The 19,082-nt window shown below is 40.4% G+C and overlaps 1 long non-coding RNA gene across 1 annotated transcript in view; it reads left to right on the forward strand.

Moving 5' to 3' along the window:
* The window catches only part of LOC138923195 (uncharacterized), a 30,048-nt gene that overhangs the window by 7,869 nt on the left and 3,097 nt on the right, over nt 1-19,082 (forward strand). Inside the window, exon 3 of the long non-coding RNA XR_011436478.1 lies at nt 16,007-16,123. This is a non-coding gene — a long non-coding RNA (uncharacterized lncRNA). The remainder of the gene's footprint in view (nt 1-16,006; nt 16,124-19,082) is intronic.

Consider the following 19,082-nt stretch of genomic DNA (forward strand, 5'->3'; position numbering starts at 1 on the left):
AACAAAAAAGAGAGAAAAGAAGATTGGCAATTGATGTTAGCTCAGAACAAATCTTTCCCAGAAAAAAAATTCCAAATGAGGTCAAATGTCAAAGTTTAAAAAAAAAAAACTGTGAAGCCGTATTTGACTGTGCCTGCTTCTGTTCCTTCCTAGAGAACACTGCCCTAGGACCCAGAGAGCCATGTAACAGTAGGGAGCTATAGAGCAAGCCCAATAATTCGTCTGCATCTTGATCCCTCATTGCAGCAACTTCACAGTTCATTGCCTTAAGCCTAGATGAGCTAAGTGATCACATGTGTGGGTGACTGCAGAGACGTTTGGAAGGCCCCAGAGAACAAAACACGCTACCCCCACACTCTAGCGAAAACTTGGAACTCCAGCTTGGTGATTTTTGTCCTTTAGCATAAGGGTTTTTGGGCACTTGCTCTATTGCAAATGCCTACAAAGGGCTAATGGTGTTTAGTTTTTACCGGTCTTGAACATCGTACTATGAGTGACTTTGTACCTGTTCCCAAGATAGTTTCGGTAAGGAATACAGGAAAAGTATAAACATGTATCACCTCATTGCCACCCCGACAATGCCTCCCTGCCTCCCCCCCAGAACACACACAGCACATACATAATGTGAACATTCTTTGACTACTACCTGGCCTGTTAGAAGGAAAATGAATCTGAAAAGTCATTAACACCCTCTAGTGATTTTAGAATAATATGTTGGAGAGATATAATATTCTCTATATGAAGAGAATGTTTATATTTTGTAAAAGAAGACCAAAAGAGGGAACAAACAGAAAGGAATTAAATACTAATGGTAGGATTTTAGACAGAGTGGCTCCTGGATGAAAGATTTGACACGTACCTCAAGTCAATCACGGTGGGTAGCTACCTACTTCCACAAGGATATTGGACTAGCAGTAGGATTTTAGCATCTCTGACTACACAACGAGTGTATTTAAGAGTAAAATTAGAATGCAAGGTTAGGTCTGCACTGGGAAATACCTTCCCCAAACTCAAGTCTTGCAGGAATCATCAGCAACAGTCTTAACTATTTTTAATGGCTAGGAGGATGCTTAAGGAAATGTCACTCTCTAGGATTACCCCAAGTTGCCTCTGCATAAATAATAACATCATTACCGACAGATTCTTGGCTCAACCTATCTTCTTTCAAACATGCAGACTAGTCAAAATGAAATACTTATTAGAGAAAGATTGGAAAGGGTGAAACTGGAAATGATCACTCAAAATAAGAAAAAATCAACCTCATTAAAAGGGAAAAAATATGGGCATTCTGAGCTAGCCAGACACCAAAAATATGTACAAATGAACAGCAAAGCAGCAATACTGTGTTGGTATATGCCTTTGAGGGCACAATAACTCAAGGAAAACCACGGAAGAAGCCAGTACCAACCCCTCAGCACATGCTCAGAAGGCTTGTAGATGCCCAACAGTCCCGGCGGGTTGACAATATTATATCAGGTGGGAACAGTTCCTCTGGCTTATGATCAGTGTATGCCCTAAAGCCTCAGGACTTGCTCGTGCTCATTATTTTTATTTTAACTCTGTTACTGCAAATGCTGTCCTCATTCATATGAATTCCTAATCTTTCTGAATCATGCTAAACTATCCCATGATTAAATTTCTAAAGTTCACTAAGTTAAAAAAAGATTTTTATTAGTTTAAAATTTTTCTTTTTTATTGTATCAAATGCCTTAGTCCTTAATTATTAGAAAATAGAAATGTGTCCAATTATCCTTTTCCTTAACATTTATTATTTCATAGCTCTTATCAGATTTCTACTTTTTTTCCCCCAACTAAAAAGTCCTAGTCATTCACCTCTGGGTTCTATCTTGCTACACCGCTGTAATTATTTCAGCTGATGTTGTCTAAATTATTTCTTATCTAGCTCAGTCATTTTTGAGATGAAGAAGATAAAGTGGAACAGGCCATTCAAAATTAGGATGTGCACTTTATAAAAATGAACAGAAATTTATCACAATATTGTCTACAACCCTTTTCACCAGGATAGCTTCTTATTTACTTATTTGATTACCACTGCTCTTTAAAATGTATTCCTTGAACGATTTGTAATGATGCCTACGTGCTTTTCCAAGGGAGTTAGAACTAATTCAGTGCCCAGAAGCATATTATTTAAATTATTTCTTTCTGAGATGCATTAGAATCATAGACTCTCAAGGTAAATTTCCATCTGTGGTGTGTTCATCTACTTGGTTATGTAAAATGTCTAGGTGCTTCTAGATTTCCATGATTGTGGGTTTTGAATAATCCACTAGTCCTTACCATCTGCGCCAGATAATTATGATGAGAGGGAAGCCCGTAACTTCCTCTGAGGAAAACTGTCCTTTCCATCTCCTCCACTGGTAAAGCCTACTTAGGCAGCCATGTTTTGGACACATGATTCTGCTCTCCTGAGCTAGGGATAATTAGCGCAAAGGCAAGCGCCAACCTGGAGGCAGCCAATCCTTAGGCTCACCTGCAGTTTTACAAGGTGATTTGGCGTAAAAGCTCTAACCAAACAGGGATGAGCTGGGGCAATCAAATTCTCACTGTTGAGAATTTGAATTAGGAAATACAAAAAGAACAAAGCAATGGATAGTAGGAACTGAAGTTGAAAATTTGTGCGGAAAGAGAGAGAGAGACCGTTGGGTACAGAAGGGGCAAAAAAGGTGTAACAAGTTATGAGAAGGTCAAAATGATGAGGAGGAAAAAATTATAGATGAGTAGCAGCTATAACATAGAGAAATGATAGAGTAGAAAATGAAGAGATTTCTCTTTACTGGTAATTAGACAGAGAGAAGCGGACACATGGAGAGATGTTGAGTCATGCTGCTGACTAAGCAGCAGAGCGATGAGCCGTGAACCCCTGCTGCTGAGGATTCTAGAGCCGCCTTGGATTCAAAATGGCCATTGAGTTCCAGTCTCCATGGCTCCCATTAATGGGTTTCCATGAGATTCTATCTTGAGTAGGTATTTATACAATAACTCCATTACTTTAGCTGGCTTGAGTGAGTCTCTGATCCTAGAAACCCCAAGAGCCTAACCATAGTGCTCACTCTGATCTATTTTTTAGCTCAAGTCACATTTCATTACAAGTAACTTTTTCTAAATTATGTCACCTGTCTTTGCCTTGTGCTTCCCCTCTGAACTCTCATAATGTATTGCATGTACCTCTATGATGATATCTACATCATTTCACATTGCTACATAGTCCCCCTCTCTAGACAGTGAGCATCTATAGGAGGCAAAGCCTGCCTTGTTACAGTGCTGGAATATAGTTGTCACTTGATAAATACCTGCAAACTAAATGAGTAAAGGAATGATTCTATAATCTATACATTAATATACATTCTCTCCTCCAGATTATTAATGGATATATTAAACTAAGAAGTGAGCGTTGGAAACATAAACAATCCAATTTAAAAATGGGCAAAAACTTGAATAGATACTTCATAAATGAGAGTATCCAAATGGCCAATAAGCAAATGAAAAGGTGCTTAATATCAGTAGTGATCAAGGAAATGCAAATTAAAACCACAACACAATGATCAAAATAGATAAAAATTAAAAAGACTAACATCAAACGTTTCCAAGGACATGGAGCAACTGGAATTTTCATGCATTGCTGTTGACAGTGTAAGGTGGCACAATAGCAGGTTAAAAGTATACATACATACATACACACATTTATTAATCATGGCATATTCATGCTATGGAACATTGTAAAGCAATAAAAAAAAAAATGAACTACAGATATATGCAACACCATGGATGAGTCTCACAAATATCACATGAGCAAAAGGAGCCAGGCACAGTAGACTACATACTATATTATTCCTTTTAAATAAAGTTAAAGAACGGGCAAAACGAATGTATGATGATAGATATCAAAATCGTGGTAACCTCAGAGTGGGGATAGCTCCTGAAAGGGAATTCTGGAGTGCTGGAAATGTTCTGTAACTTGATCCAAGTGGTCATTACACAGAAGTATAAAATGTAAAAACTCATTGACCTACATATAAGATTTGAGCACTACACTGTATGTATGTCATACCCCAATAATAAAGGGGGAAATGTGAACATTAAGAAGCAGAAAATGTACTCTTTCCTAGGAAAAGTACTCTGCTGGTATGCTTTGTAGATTACTACATACATTAATGTTTAAACCTCATAGAGCATATTTTGCTCAAGAACAGCACCAGTCCTTATAGCCAATAGCATGGTATATTGGAAAGATTTGGGGTTAGAAGACCTGGATTCCCCTACCTGTGTAAACTTGATTACGCTGATGATTCTGAACTTCAGTTTTCTTCGCTCTTACTCCCCTGCTCTAATGAGAGGAGATAATAAACAGTAAGATACATAGAGTGCTAAAGAAAAAGAAATCACAAAAGTACAATGGGGCAGCCGGCCCAGTGGTGCAGTAGTTAAGTGTGCTCCTTCCGCTTCGGCGGCTTGGGGTTCGCCGGTTCGGATCCTGGGTGCGGACATGGCATCACTTGGCAAGCCATGCTGTGGTAAGCGTCCCACATATAAAGTAGAGGAAGAGGGGCACGGATGTTAGCTCAGTGCCAGTCTTCCTCAGCAAAAAGAGGAGGATTGGCAGCAGTTAGCTCAGAGCTCATCTTCCTCAAAAAACAAAACAAAAAAAAAGAAAGGGCAATGGGGAGGGCAGGAGCAAGAGGGAATTGTGATTTTAAATAGACTAGTCAGGGAAGTGCTCACTAATAAAGTGACAGTTGAGCAGGAGTGAGCGAAGCAGGCAGTTGGAAGAAGAGAGTCCCAGATGGAAAAACAGCAAGTGCCGAGACTCTGAGGCAGGAATGTGTGTGGCATGTTTGAGAAGTCTAGAGTGCCTGGAGCAGATTGAGTTGAGGGATAACATGGCAGGAGATGAGATGAGAAAGGTGGAGCATGGGAATAGATAACTTAGGGTCTTATAGACCAAAGTAAGGACTTTTACTTACATGAGAAGCCTTTGGAAGGTTTTAATAAACCTCTAACATGATTTGGCTTAGAATTTTACAGATCTTTAGGCAGCCATTCTGGCTGCTTCATTAAGATTTTACTGTAGGGGGAGCGAGGGTGGAAGAAGGAAGATCAATGAGGAGGCTATTACAATAATCCAGGTAAAAGATGATGGTGCTTTGGACCAAAGTAGTAACTGTAGAGGCAGAGAGAAGTGGTCAAATTCTGGATATATTTTAAAGTTGGAGGCTTCAGAATGGGCCGACAGATTGGGTGTGGGGTATGAGAAAGAGAGGAGTCAAGCATAACTCCAAGGTTTTTGGCCTGAGCAACTGGAAGGATGGAATTTCCACTTACTGAGATGAAGAAAAGTGTGAAAGAAACACTTCTGGGAGAGAAAATTAGAACTTCACTCTGGACGTGACAAGTTCGAGATGCCTATTAGAAATCCAAGTGGAGATACTCAGTGGGCAGTTGGATATTAGAGGTTGGAGTTTAGGAGAATGATCAGAGATAAAAATAAAAATTTGAGAATTGTCAGTATATATAGTATATATCTATTATACAACATATATAGTACATATAAAGAGAGAGTATATGGTATAATATATACAATATTATTTATATATATATATATAATAGAGTATATGGTATAATATATAGATGTAGTATTTATATTTAAAGTTTTTTAAATGAAGACACTGGATGAGATCACCCAAGAATGAAGATAGATAGCTAGAGAAGAGATTACATAAAATGATACATATCAAATTTGAACACAGTTAAGATTACATAAAATGTAATCTTTAATCTTTAATTAATCTTTGAACACAAAGATTACATAAAATGATACATATCAAATTTGAACACAGTTAAGATTACATAAAATGTAATCTTTAATCTTTAATTAATCTTTGAACACAAAGATTACATAAAATGATACATATCAAATTTGAACACAGTTAAGTGTAGACTTCTGGGCATTTGACATATCTCCTAACTCCCTTTTAAAAATCAGGAAATGTAGGGACTGGCCCCGTGGCCGAGTGGTTAAGTTCGCGCACTCCGCTGCAGGCGGCCCAGTATTTCGTTGGTTCGAATCCTGGGCGCAGACATGGCACTGCTCATCAAGCCACGCTGAGGTGGCGTCCCGCATGCCACAACTGGAAGGACCCACAACAAAGAATATACAACTATGTACCGGGGGACTTTGGGGAGAAAAAGGAAAAAATAAAATCTTAAAAAAAAAAAAAAAATCAGGAAATGTAGGGCCAGCCCCAGTGGCCTAGTGGTTAAGTTCGGTGCACTCGGCTTTGGCAGCCCAGGTTCGGTTCCCAGGTGTGGACATACACCACTTGTCTATTAGTAGCCATGCTGTGACAGCAGCTTACATACAAAAAATAGAGGAAGATTGGCAACAGATGTTAGCTCAGGGCAACTCTTCCTCGGCAATAAATAAATAAATAAATAAATAAAATTATATAAAAAACAGATCAGGAAATGTAACCTGACTGGTCAGATTCTAGATCAGAGATTGGGTACTTATACTAGTGTTCAGGATCACTGGAGTAAAAACTTGCATACATGGATGTGGCAGTCATTCCTCTTTCTGCTTTCTCTAATCAAGTAGCTAGAGCAATAACAGGAGGGTCCATTTCCCCACGAGAAGGAAGGAGAGAGAAGTCATCGTCTCTCTCTCCTCTTTGATCAAGTGTGCTTGCATTCTCTCGTCATTTTGCATCTCAGTTGCCATGAAGTGGCTGTCAGATTTAGATCTGGGCTTAGGGAGAAAAGAGAGATTTCCCTCTCTACCTCCCGTCCCACCTTGTCTCCGAGCCCAGTAAGCCAGTTCATTTTACCAGCAGGTTCTGCATTGAAGTTTGGGGCACAAACGAAGATAATAATAAGGTGGTACTTTGATTTCCTCCTTTCCATTAGTCCTTGGACGTATGTCTATCCCACATAGAGAACCTTAATAGGAGGGATGGCTGTAGGTTGAGGTAGGATTTTGGCATTCCTGGATCCCAGGCCATAATACCATCAAACTAGTATTAACTCCTATCAGTAGGCACTTAATGCACATGCATTCTTTTCCTTTAACATTCTAACAATTACTATTACACAGACGCTGACCCAGAAATAAAAGGCAAGCCTTGTTAACAAATAGAAGACTTGCTATTCCTTTAGTTCTTCATTGTTAGACCAGCCCTATTCCCAACTTGCCTCCAGGGTCAGACACCAGAGACAACAGGGAAAGAGAAGAGTGACAGGCACAGGTGAAGAAATTACAGGAAAAGTAGGGAAATGAATATATGCAGGTCTGCCAACTGTCTGATAAGTATCTCTAGTTACTTATGCTTACGAATGTGACCAGATCTAGAAAAAAGAGGTGCAAGAATCAACGGAGAAGGGTATAAGGAAGGCTCTGAGGCACCCTTTTAGGAGAGTCTTCCATTGAGAGCCATGATGGTGTGGACATTGGCTGGGAGCAGAGAGAGAGTAGCTGCCGCAGCTCCTGCCAGCTACTTCCAGCGTGCTTACCATGCTGCCTCCTCTGACGGATTTCTTGCTGCCTTCTGAGATTGTCTCACCAAGCACTGAACTGTCCTAATTCTGTGCAGGAAGGATACCCTGAGGTCCTCACCATGGTGCCCAGCATTGCTGCAGGGCTACCCGGGCCATCCTCAGACCTGGTTCAATTATCTGTTGTTCTCTAGTCACTCAGTTTTCATCCACAATGGGTTACCAGAAAAGGAGAAAGCAAAATATTTTGATGTGATTTATTAACATGTCCTGTATGTGGAGCCATTCCAATAGCCCTCAATCATGGAATATACTCATCAGCTAGGTAGCCCCCAGGCCTCAAGCTTTTGGTCTGAATCTCCCTGCCCATAGACTCAGTCCTGCCCCAGATGCCAGGTAGAAAGTACTTGAGAAGCTTCAGTCTGTCAGCCTAAGAAAGTTACTTAAGTTGATTTGAAAAGCAGTCTGCCAACAATGGTTGCTGGGCTCCCACATTTAGGTGACCCTAAATGCCACCCATGCTGCCATGCTGAGACGAGACCTAACTAACCTAACCAGCTTATCTCAAGATGTGGTGATTTGATGGATGGGATAACTGCAATGTCCAATTAACTTACAGGATATTTGTATTTCAAATTCACTTCCAATGTCATGTATAGTTGAACTTGCCGAGACCCTACCTCCCAACCTGAAACCCCAAAATTCCAACACCTAAGGTAGATTCCATCAATGTAACTACCTAGGATCTGTGGCAAAGATTTTTCTGTCAAAGACAACTGACATATTTGCTCTTGAGCTTAGATTTAAATGTACATCCCAGGCAGCATTGTGAGTGTTCCTTTCCACCTATGCCTCCCTATGATAAATCTAACCACTCTTGATAAGTTCATAGTCTTCCAAGGTGCTCCTTGTCTCATCTTTACTATTCGTGAATTAATAACAATAATAATAATTTAAGACAGTCTTTGTCTAACTTTTCTTGTTTTAAAAGACAAAAAAAAAAAAAAACACTGCTAATATGCCAAAATAAGAAATAATGAAGAAAAGTTTTTCTTTTATTGTGAAAAGATGTGAATGTTTTCAATGTTGGCTAAAATGTCAAATATATTAATCTTAGGTTTTAAAGAGCTGGATGGAGATGGTTCCTTGCCTTTTCTCTAAAAATTTTTTTTAAAAAAGCAATTTACTTGTGAAATAGATTTTGTGTTGACTTATATTCATGAATTTTTAAAAAATCAAAATTTAGCATGGAAACTCCTATATGACCAAAAGATATCTTGTGATTAGAAAGAACATTGCAATTATTTGAACTTTGAATTTTACATAGGTGAATATTCAGTCATTCCAGGGTCCTTTGAAATACATTCTATTTAGATTTCTATCTTCTGATATGTTAGCTAAAATCATCTTTGACAAAAATGCCTAGCACAGATAGCATTCTTTAAATGCAATTTAAGTTTATGTATTTGAAGAGCATTAATAAACACAGTGTGTTTGTCAGAGATTCTTTAGTTTTGCTACTTACTGTCAGCTCTTTGCATGTTGGTCAAACCTGTAGGGATGGGCATTAGACATAATTTAGAAAGAATTTTTAAGACTGTCCAGCTGACTGATGGTCCACTTTGGCGTCAATATCTAAAAATCTTTGCTTCTTGGTCAACACAGAGAACATTTTCCCGCCATGTAGGAGCTGTGTCAGGATTTGGCTAAATAACGTTTTAGATCAAATTCAGCAAACAATAAGAATCTTTTTGTTATGCTAAAAATAGAAATATCCAGAATTTATCCAATAAATTTCATAAAAATCTCCAGACGTGAACTTGACTTCAGAAGATAGTCTGTTCCTAATTCTAAGGGATTTGATTTGTTTTACTTGTTTGACTGTAGAAACAAATTTCCTCTGGCGATCCGGGTTGATATTTTCTTAAACTATTTTTTCTTAATTTTTCCTGTGAAGGGAAAACTATTTTAATTGACATTTATCGCAAGACAGGATAAGAATCATTTCAGTTCTAAAATTTTGGAAGAAACATTTCCCATCTGTTTCAATAACCCAACAGGCTAAATACATTGCCAAGAATAATTTGTCACAAACAGGAAGACCGTGTTTTAGAGGAAAACTCTTAATGCTTTGTCTTACATCACATACTGATTGATGAGCAATATATAGAAAACTTATGATACTAAGTTATGCCATGGATTCATTCCATGAATTAAATTCCAAAAGGAATCACAGAATACTGGTTAATAATTTACAGTGCTTTAAAAACAGAGGATGGAGCCTCCTGGTTAGTTCAAATCATATCAGAGAAGTTGCATATATTAGCCATATCCTGCTTTTAAGGTGTAGGCCACTGGAGTGTGAATGACTCAGCCTAACCAGGAGGAGAGAAAATGCCAGCAAGCATGTTTGCAAAACCATCACCACCCTCTATGATTTCAGCATCGCAGGTGGGCAGTAGAGAGCGATAGTGAAGAGCCAGGCTCTGACGCTCGACTGCCTGTGTTTGAATCTCAGCTTGAGCACTCACTCGCTTGGCAAATTACGTAAATTTTTGGTGCCTTGTATTCCTCATCTGTAAAATGGTTATATTAATAATAGTAACTATCTCATAGAGTTTGTTAAGAATTAAATTAGCTAACACATTTAAAACTCAACGAATGTTAGCTATCAATCTCATTAACATTATTACTATTATTGTTAACATTGTTAGTGTACTTGTTTGGGTGTTAACAGTTTTCTGGTCTTCCAGATCCCCAAGAAAAGTAAACTCTCCCTGGGAAAGGTCACTCCTTGAGCTTTAATTATCAGTCTGGTTCTCAACTCTGGCTGCACATTAGAATCACCTGAAAGGCTTAAGAAAAAAAAAGAAAAGCCATACCCAGTATCCACCAGGAAGAGATTCTAAATAAACAGGTCTTGGATAGGGCCCAAGCACCCATATTTTTTGAAGTTTCCCAGGAGTTTCCTAATGTATAGCCAGGGTTGAGAACTGCTGACTGCTGGATCTTAGCAAGGACAGCTGAAAGTCAGCTGGGAGCAAACCCAGGAATAAACACACTAGTACCGGAAAGGCCAATAGGAGGGAAGTGCTGAAGACCAGGAGAGTAAGAGAAAGCGAGGTGGGCTGACCTCTCAGTTTTGCTCAGGAAGAGCCATGCTAGTCATCCCGGGCTAAAGTGCTGCCATCTTAGGGCTCATTCTAGCTTAATTATTACTTGACGTGGCCCTACGGTTAGGCTTGGCAATCAAGTCTCCTGGTGACCTCTGCCTTCTCCTTTGCCTCCAACCAAGCATCTTACATTTACCTTTTGGTGCCCCCATTTAAAAAGCATCAGGGGGTCAGCCTGGTGGCATAGTGGTGAAGTCCTCATGCTGTGCTTTTGCAGCCTGGGGTTCACAGGTTCAGATCCTGGGTGGGGACATATATACCACTGATCAAGTCATGCTGTGGCAGTGTCCCACGTACAAAGTAGAGGAAGATTAGCACAGATGTCAGCTCAGGGACAATCTTCGTCAAGCAAAAAGAGGAAGACTGGCAACAGATGTTAGCTCAGGGCCAATCTTCCTCACCAAAAAAAAAAAAAGCATCAGAACCCTTCTTTGGATATTCAGTTTGTAAATTCAAACAGGATCCCCATTCTTTAGTAATAACTTATACCTCAGACAGATGGAGTGTAGTTACTGTGATGAATGGTTTCAGCTCAAAGGACTCTTAACCACTAAATAGATGTGTTTGTTCTTTTGAAGGAATAAGAGGCTCTAAACCGTGAGGATGAACTAGGTTGTTGTTCATGCTTTGTAAGAACTTCAAAAGCTCACTTTACTCTTAACTAAAAAGAGAGGGGGAGGAGGGTGATAAGCATAATACCCACATTCAAAGAGTCAGAGAAATGGGCCATGTGCAAGAAGCTGAAAAAAGTCTTACATTTCTGATGCCTTGAAAAACCTGAAATTCTGAGTGATCTTATCCTTTCATTTCTGTCTTGACTCCACACGTTCATTATAGAAAAATTTCAAAAAGTAGTGAAAAGCAAAAAGGAAGTTAAAAGGACTCATAATTCCCATGCTTTTTTCTTTCCTTTATTTTTAGTGATAGAGTGAAAGATGAAAGTCTACCTACCTCCATCTCTCCAAAGGCAAACTCTTCCCAAAATCCTTTATATTTACGCATTTCATAGATAACATCTTAGCATTATCTTATGTTCCAGCTGCTGTGCTAAGCACTTTATGGGAATTATCTCATTTAATCCCTCCGATAACACTCAGAGGTAGAGCCTATTAATATCTTCCTCCCCCAACCTCCATTTTAGAGGTGAGTAAATTCACCTTCATTTATTCATTCACTCAGCAAACATTTATTGAGTCCCTGCTATGTGCCAAGCACTGTGCTTAGGTATGGGAGGTATACGAGTGAATCAGCCAGACATATCCGTAATCCACCCCTTGCCTCCTTTACCGCTATCATCTGAGCCTAAACCACCATCCTCTCTCACGTGGGTTATTGTAATAGCTTCGAGCTGGCTGTCCTGCAGTGTGCTCTGAACACAGTGATTATGTCACTCCTCTGCTCAAACACCTTTTGTGGCTCTCCATGTTGCTCAGAATAAAAACTGGAGCCCTTACAGTGGTCACCAAGACCCCACATGATCCGGGCCTTCACACTATCACCTTAGCTCGTGCCGCTCTCCCCCTTGGCTTCTGTTCCAATTGCACTGGCTTCCTGGCTGTTCCCTGACCATGCCAGGCATGCTCCCTTCTCAGGGTCGTGAGGGGTTGCTCTCCCAGTACCCCCCAGTCTGGGATGTCCTTACCCCAGACACCCACACGGTTCACTTCCACATTCACCTGAAGACTTTGCTCAAATGTCAACTTTTCAATGAAGACTTCAGTGACCACCCCATCAATAACTGTAATCTGCCTCACCCCACGCTTCTCCACTTCATTTTCACTTTACATATTCACCGTACAATTTATTTTTGTTTATTTTCTTTCTTTAGAATGTAAGCTTTATGAAGGTAGGCATTTTTTTCCTGTTTCAGTCACTGCTGTATGGAGAATGGCTAGTCTGCTCTTTCTAACATTCATTTATTTAACAAACACTTAGTGCTTAATATGTACCAGGCACTGTTCTAACAAAACCAACTCATTAATATTCTTCTACAAACCTCAGCTCATTGAATATTCACAATCACTGTAGGAGGTAGGCGTTATTACTATCCCTATTTTAAAGATGAGGAATCGGAGGCCCAGAAAGGTTAGTTTAACTTGCCCAAGGTCACACAGAGAGTAGTGGCAGGGCCAGGATTTGAATCCAGACTGGTCCAGGGGCTAAGCTGTTACCCACTCTACTCTGCTGACTCATCTTCAAATCCACGCTGTCTAGTAAACACCAATGTCATCCAGGATTTTGAGACGCGGACTGTTCTCATTGCTACAGTGACCATGTTCTCTGAGCCCAAAGCATGAATTTACAAGTTCATCTATTAAAACTAAAGGATAATTAGGGAGCAAATGAAAATACAGATAGCATCTTTACTGCAGCTTCTCTGAAGAGTACCTTAAATGAAATACTCACAGATTATTACTATTTCTTATACTTACAGGTAAGGTTTACAAGATCTAAGGGATTTCCTCTTTCATCAACACCTGATTTTGTTTTTTGAAGGTATGCTTTTTTTTTTTTTGGTGAGGAAGATTGGCCCTGAGCTAACATCTGTTGCCAATCTTCCTCTTTTTTTTTTCTCCCCAAAGCCCCAGTACATAGTTGTATATCCTAGTTGTAAGTCATTCTAGTTCTTCTATATGGGATGCCACCACAGCATGATGAGCAGTGTGTAGGTCCGTGCCCAGAATCCAAACTGGCGAACCCCAGGCTGCCAAAGCAGAGTGCACAAGCTTAACCACTCAGCCGCAGGGCCAGCCCCAACACCTCTTATTTCTGAAGCAAAGAAAACCCAGGTTCGGAACTGTAAATGCTTATGCTTTGTGTCCAGCATAAAAAGTATAGCATTAGGGCTCAGTAGTTGACTTGGCAACGAAGTTGAAAGCACTGTTTAACGATATGGGGCAGGAACAGAGGATTAAGTTTAATGCCCTAGAACTGAATGAAGGGTTTCAATGATGGCACAGATTGTTCTGAGAACTTGCTGTTTAAACATACACTGTGCAAGAGACACAGATTGGATCATATTTTGCTTCTAATATTTTAAGATAAGCCAAGACTAAGGAGCATATAAACCAGGTTTAGAGCCATCACCTCTGAAGTGTTTTAGCTCTGGTATCTTTCTTTGGTTGATATTTCTCTTCTTTATAGAGGACTTTCAGTTGCTGATTGTGATAGGAATACATTTAAGAAATATACTGTAAGTTGGTAGTACAAGACAAATCGGATATTCTGCTTTTCTTCCAAATTTTTATTTGGTATAGAAACCATATTAACGTATGTAAGAGGAAACTTTTTAAATTAAAAAAAAATCATCCACAACTATACTATCAAAGCACAATAGTTCTTGTCATTTTTCTCTGTATCTGTCTAGTCTTTGTCTACAGGCTCACTCTTAAAAAAAATAATGAATTTCTGTTTAAAGGAAGAATTCGGTCACTCATATAATTGAGTTAAGTTACTGCCGCATTCTTTCGAGGAACCCCTCCAAAGAGAGAATACTTGATATGCTGAAATCACAGAACGGTAGAGCTGGAAGGGACCTCTGAGATTATCTAGTTCAACCCCTGCATTTTAGCGGTGGCTGTATTGTCAGTATTGTCACTCTTAGCAGTTAGGTATAACGGCTGCTGTCATTCATTCAACATCAAAAATATGTGCTGCTTGCCATTACTTCTAGTCGTCCTGGCAATTATGCAAAGAAGGAATGAGTAGAAATGATCTGGGATTGAGTCCTATAACACGGGGACAACAATAGCGCCAGTCTCTTAGAATTACTTGACATAACGTATGTTACTCACTTGGCATGGCACCTAGCTATTTTTTATTATCATTATCCACTTTTCAGATGAGGAAACCGAGCCTCAGAAAGGTTAAATAACCTGGTCACTTGCTTTGTGTGCTTGTTTCTCACACAGCCACCTGAGCTGGTGCCTGTGATGATGTTGCATAAGTATACTCAGTGGACCGCATGCTTCAAAATCGCCTAGGATGCAATTTCCTGAGCCCTTCCCCAAACTGACTCAATCAGACACTCTGGAAGTGGAGAACAGGAACACACTTTTTAGAAGCTCACTAGGTGCCTCTGTGCACTAAAATTCAGAAGCACTGACTCAGCTTTTCAAACTCACCAGCCAAGTTCCTGGGCTATGGCCCAAGTTCCCCCTCTGTGAAATGGGAATAACATGACTGCTCCTCAAACAAGTTGGGCAGATTAAAACAGTATATTGTATTTGAAAGTACTTTGTAAACTGTAAATCATGATCATTTCTCTCCGTCTCAGTCAGATCCTTGCCCAATAGGGAAGGAAGGACAGTGTCCAACGTCTCCAAATGAATGACACCATTTCAAACACAGTTCATGCTAGGCCTAATCAGAGAGCCAAGAGAATTGTACTTCATTTGTTTTCTCTCATTATTTAACTCGAGCTCTAAATATATAGACGCTGTTCTGAATTTTTGATGTCATCTTTTCCATCCTCCACTGTCATGGTCTTCCCAGACAAAATTGGACACTGCCACAATTGGTGTTAAATACCATTCTTCACTAGGTTCTTTCCTTGGCTGTTCCAATAGAATTGCAGTTCCATTTGTCTGTGGGTGATGAGAAAGCCTGTAGTTTGCTTTGTACTCCATGTTTTACATCCTGAGCTATTAAAGTGTGTCTGACATTTTCTTTTCCAGGTATATGATTATGAGTTAAATCAGCACATCATCAAACCAGCCCACTTGGCTAATCTCCCTCTTAATAGAGTAGCTTTTAGAGAAGGGAATATGAGCAGCATGCAAAGAAAAAAGAAAAGCCCAGAAGCAATAAGAGTAAGGAATACGGTGTGAGCCGTGGGAAGGACTAGACGAAAGTAGCAGTAAGGATGTGCCCCAATGAGAAACAGCATGAGTTGTTTTCTTCCTACTCTCTCCCACGAAGCTAGCCTCTCCATGGAAACCCCTTATAAAGAGAATGGAAAAATTTTAGCTGGAAGAATGTGGGTTTTCATCTGCCTCAGGAAAATGTCCAGGCCATCTAGGCTCTGGTGTCTGCTTTCCTGCAGTCCTGCTAAGGCCGACATACTATAAAGCCAGTGGAGATGTGCTGTTTTCTGTCTGAGTTGTTCCTACTTTGCTCCATTCTTGTGAGTCTTGTTGGAGCTACCTTTCCTAGTTCTGAATTCCCTGACTCAAAGGCCAGGTTTGGACATGTAGCCCAGCCCTAGCCAATAAATGTTCTGCCCTGGGATTCTTTTTAAAATCTGAAGCTAGAAGAGAAGACTTGCATTTCAGGTCACAGAGCTGCAAAGATGAGACTTAAGAGATATTGCTGGTTATCATCACCAGATGGAGAGAAAGCCTGTTTGCAGAAAGAGAGAATAAAGCCTTGCAGAATTCAGGACAATGGGGAGTGAGAGAAGAGACCCTACTTCCTGGTCCCTGCAGTTAACCAGTACCCTTCTGGTAAGTTCTCTTATGTCTTAAACTGGTCTGAATTAGCTTTCAGTCACTTGCAAACCAAAGAATCTCTCTAAACACTACTGTGCCTTGCCCCACTTCCCTCCCATCTCCTCACACTGCACCTGCATACACAGCACTCCTCATTTCCAGACTCCACGTCTACAGTAATTCATCTCTACACATTCTTCATCTCAATGAACCATCCTGTTGGGAAATAGCATGAAAACGCTAGTAAACTAATCCCCTTGAGGTAGTTCATGACTATTCCTGGCTTAATGTCCTACTTTTCCCAGGATATCATGCATCTTAAACTACTAATAGCAACAACAATAGTTACTATTTATTGAGTGGCAGGTATTATGCTAAGCACACACATGCATTAACTTATTTAATACTTAAAACACCCCTAACATCTCTATTTTATATGTAAGGAAACTGAGATGTGCGGGAGGGAGGAAGGAGGCTCTTCACCCAGAGAAATAATCTCCAACAGTATAATTTTAGGAACTGTAGCTGGGGGTTATCGGCCTACCTACCCTTAAACCCATGTCACTAACCATATTGAATAGCTCCCCATGCATAACCAGTCAGGGGTACAGGGTGAGAAGGGCAGGGCAGGGAGCCCCATATTTTTCTTTTTATTTGGACACTTGATAGCTAAGAGAGGCCAGAGTTCAGCTTTTGCCAGACAGAAAGGAAGGTCATGTACTATCTGCTCAAACTGAGCAAGGAGCAGGCTGGAAGCCAAGGAACCACAGCCAAAAGAGACTGGGGCAAGAGGATATTCATCATTGACTTTCGTCCACACAGTAACACGTGGTTGAATAACTCCCTAGAGGAAGGGGATCAATGGCATTGGGAATGTGGTTCTGAAAGATGAGCAAGTGTTTTCTAGCCAAACCCCTTGCAAGACTGAACCTTGCCAAGCTTAGGAAGAGAACAAGCTCTATCCCAAACTTTTTCTCCCCTATTCCTCCCTCCCTCCCACCTTCTCTTTCTTCCTTCCCCTTTTCTGTCCTGAGACAGAAAGGCAGCCTGCCTTGCCTTTCTTTAATAGATATTTACTGAGCCTCTACCACATGTTAAGACGAGATTCCCGCCCTTGGAGAGGTTATAATTCACAGGAAAAGCAGGCAAGAAAACTAGCAATAACATAGAGTAGCGAATGTCTGGTGACATAGTAGAAGGAGCAGAGGTTTAGGAACAACAGATTTAGCTCAGAATCATGACTCTGCCTCTTACTGTAGACAGGATCTTGGGCAAGTTTTTTATTTACTTATTTTTTTGAGGAAGATTAGCCCTGAGCTAACATCTGCTGCTGATCCTCCTCTTTACTGAGGAAGACTGGCCCCGAGCTAACATCTGTGCCCATCTTCCTCTACTTTATATGCGGGACACCTACCACAGCATGGCTTGCCAAGCGGTGCCATGTCTGCCTCAGGGATCCGAACTGGCGAACCCCGGGGCAGCCGAAGCAGAACGTGCACACTTAGCCACTGTGCCACTGGGCCGGCCCTTGGGCAAGTTATTTAACAGTAGGTGCCTGCATTACCTCATCTACAAGATGAGGATAATAATCATACCTATTTAACAGGGTTGTTTGGATGATAGTGAGGTATATAATCCATGTAAAACACTTGGCATGATATCTGGCAAATACTAAGTGTTCAGTACATATTTCTGCTACTTCTCTGCAAGTGTTTGTCCAGGAAGCCAAGCTGGTAAAGTAGTCCTTATTTGTTTTTGATTTCATTCAACAGGCATTGGTAAGAGCCTACCAAGAATAGAGTATGCTTGGCCCAGCCCAGTGGCATAGTGGTTAAGTTGGCACGCTCCACTTTGGTGGGCCAGGGTTCGTGGGTTCGAGTCTTAGGCTCAGGCCTACATGCCGCTCATCAACCCATGCTGAGGTGGCATCCCACGTATGAAAAAATAGAGGGAGATTGGCACAGATGTTAGCTCAGGGACAATCTTTCTCACCAAAAAAAAAAAAGAATACAGTATCCTGGTAGGCAATTTAGGAAGAATCAAAGAACACAAGATTCAGTTCCTGTCGTCAAGCAATTTATAAACTAGCAACCAACAAGATAGATGCATAGGAAACTATTTCAATGCTAAGAAGTATGACTCAAGTAATAAATGTCTCTGGTAAACTAGAGTGGTCAGAACTTTGAAAGAGAGATGAGGTGTGATGAGCAGAAGGAAGGTATCCAACGTGGGGAAAGCATGAGTAAGGACTTTTCTGGATGAGGAAGAATAACCTGGCTAGGATTTGCTTCCTTTTGGGAATTGGTAGATCAGAAGGTTGGAAAGGCTCTTTTAGGTCCTGTATACCAGGCTGGGGAGTGGAACTTCATCCTGAATTCAGTGGGTAGCTGTGAAGGTTTATGTGTTGGAGAAGGGCACAGTTTGAGTGCTGTTTTAGGAATATGAACTGTTCCATGCATGCAGGGGAGATTGCTAGGGACCAACTCCCAGTGGCACAAGAGGGGAGACCAGTTTGGTGACTAGAGTTGTCCATATCTGGGGCAATGGAACCTGAATAGAGCTGTGGCAGTGAGTGAAAAAAGGAAGCTGACTATAATAGACATTTTAAAAACAGTTTTTTAAAAATTGTGGTAAAATAGACATAAAATTTACCTTCTTAATTTTTGAGCACACTGTTTAGTAGAGTTAAGCACATTCACATTGTTGTGCAACCAATCTCCAGAACTTTTTCATCTTGCCCATTAAACAACTCCCATTTCCCCCTCCCCACAGACCCTGACAGCCACCATTCCACTTTCCTTATAACAGACATTTTATATCGTTTAGAACTCTTGTTTTCAAGAGCAAAAGAACTTAAACTAACATGCAAAGGGGCTGGGAAAAGATTTATTACATAGTTACTAAAGAGGATCATCATGCTCCCAGACAGGAATGCATTTGGGCCTCTGAACTGACTGGAATCTAACCAGAAAGC

Source organism: Equus caballus, chromosome 1, assembly GCF_041296265.1.
Source record: "Equus caballus isolate H_3958 breed thoroughbred chromosome 1, TB-T2T, whole genome shotgun sequence".
NCBI lineage: Eukaryota > Metazoa > Chordata > Mammalia > Perissodactyla > Equidae > Equus > Equus caballus.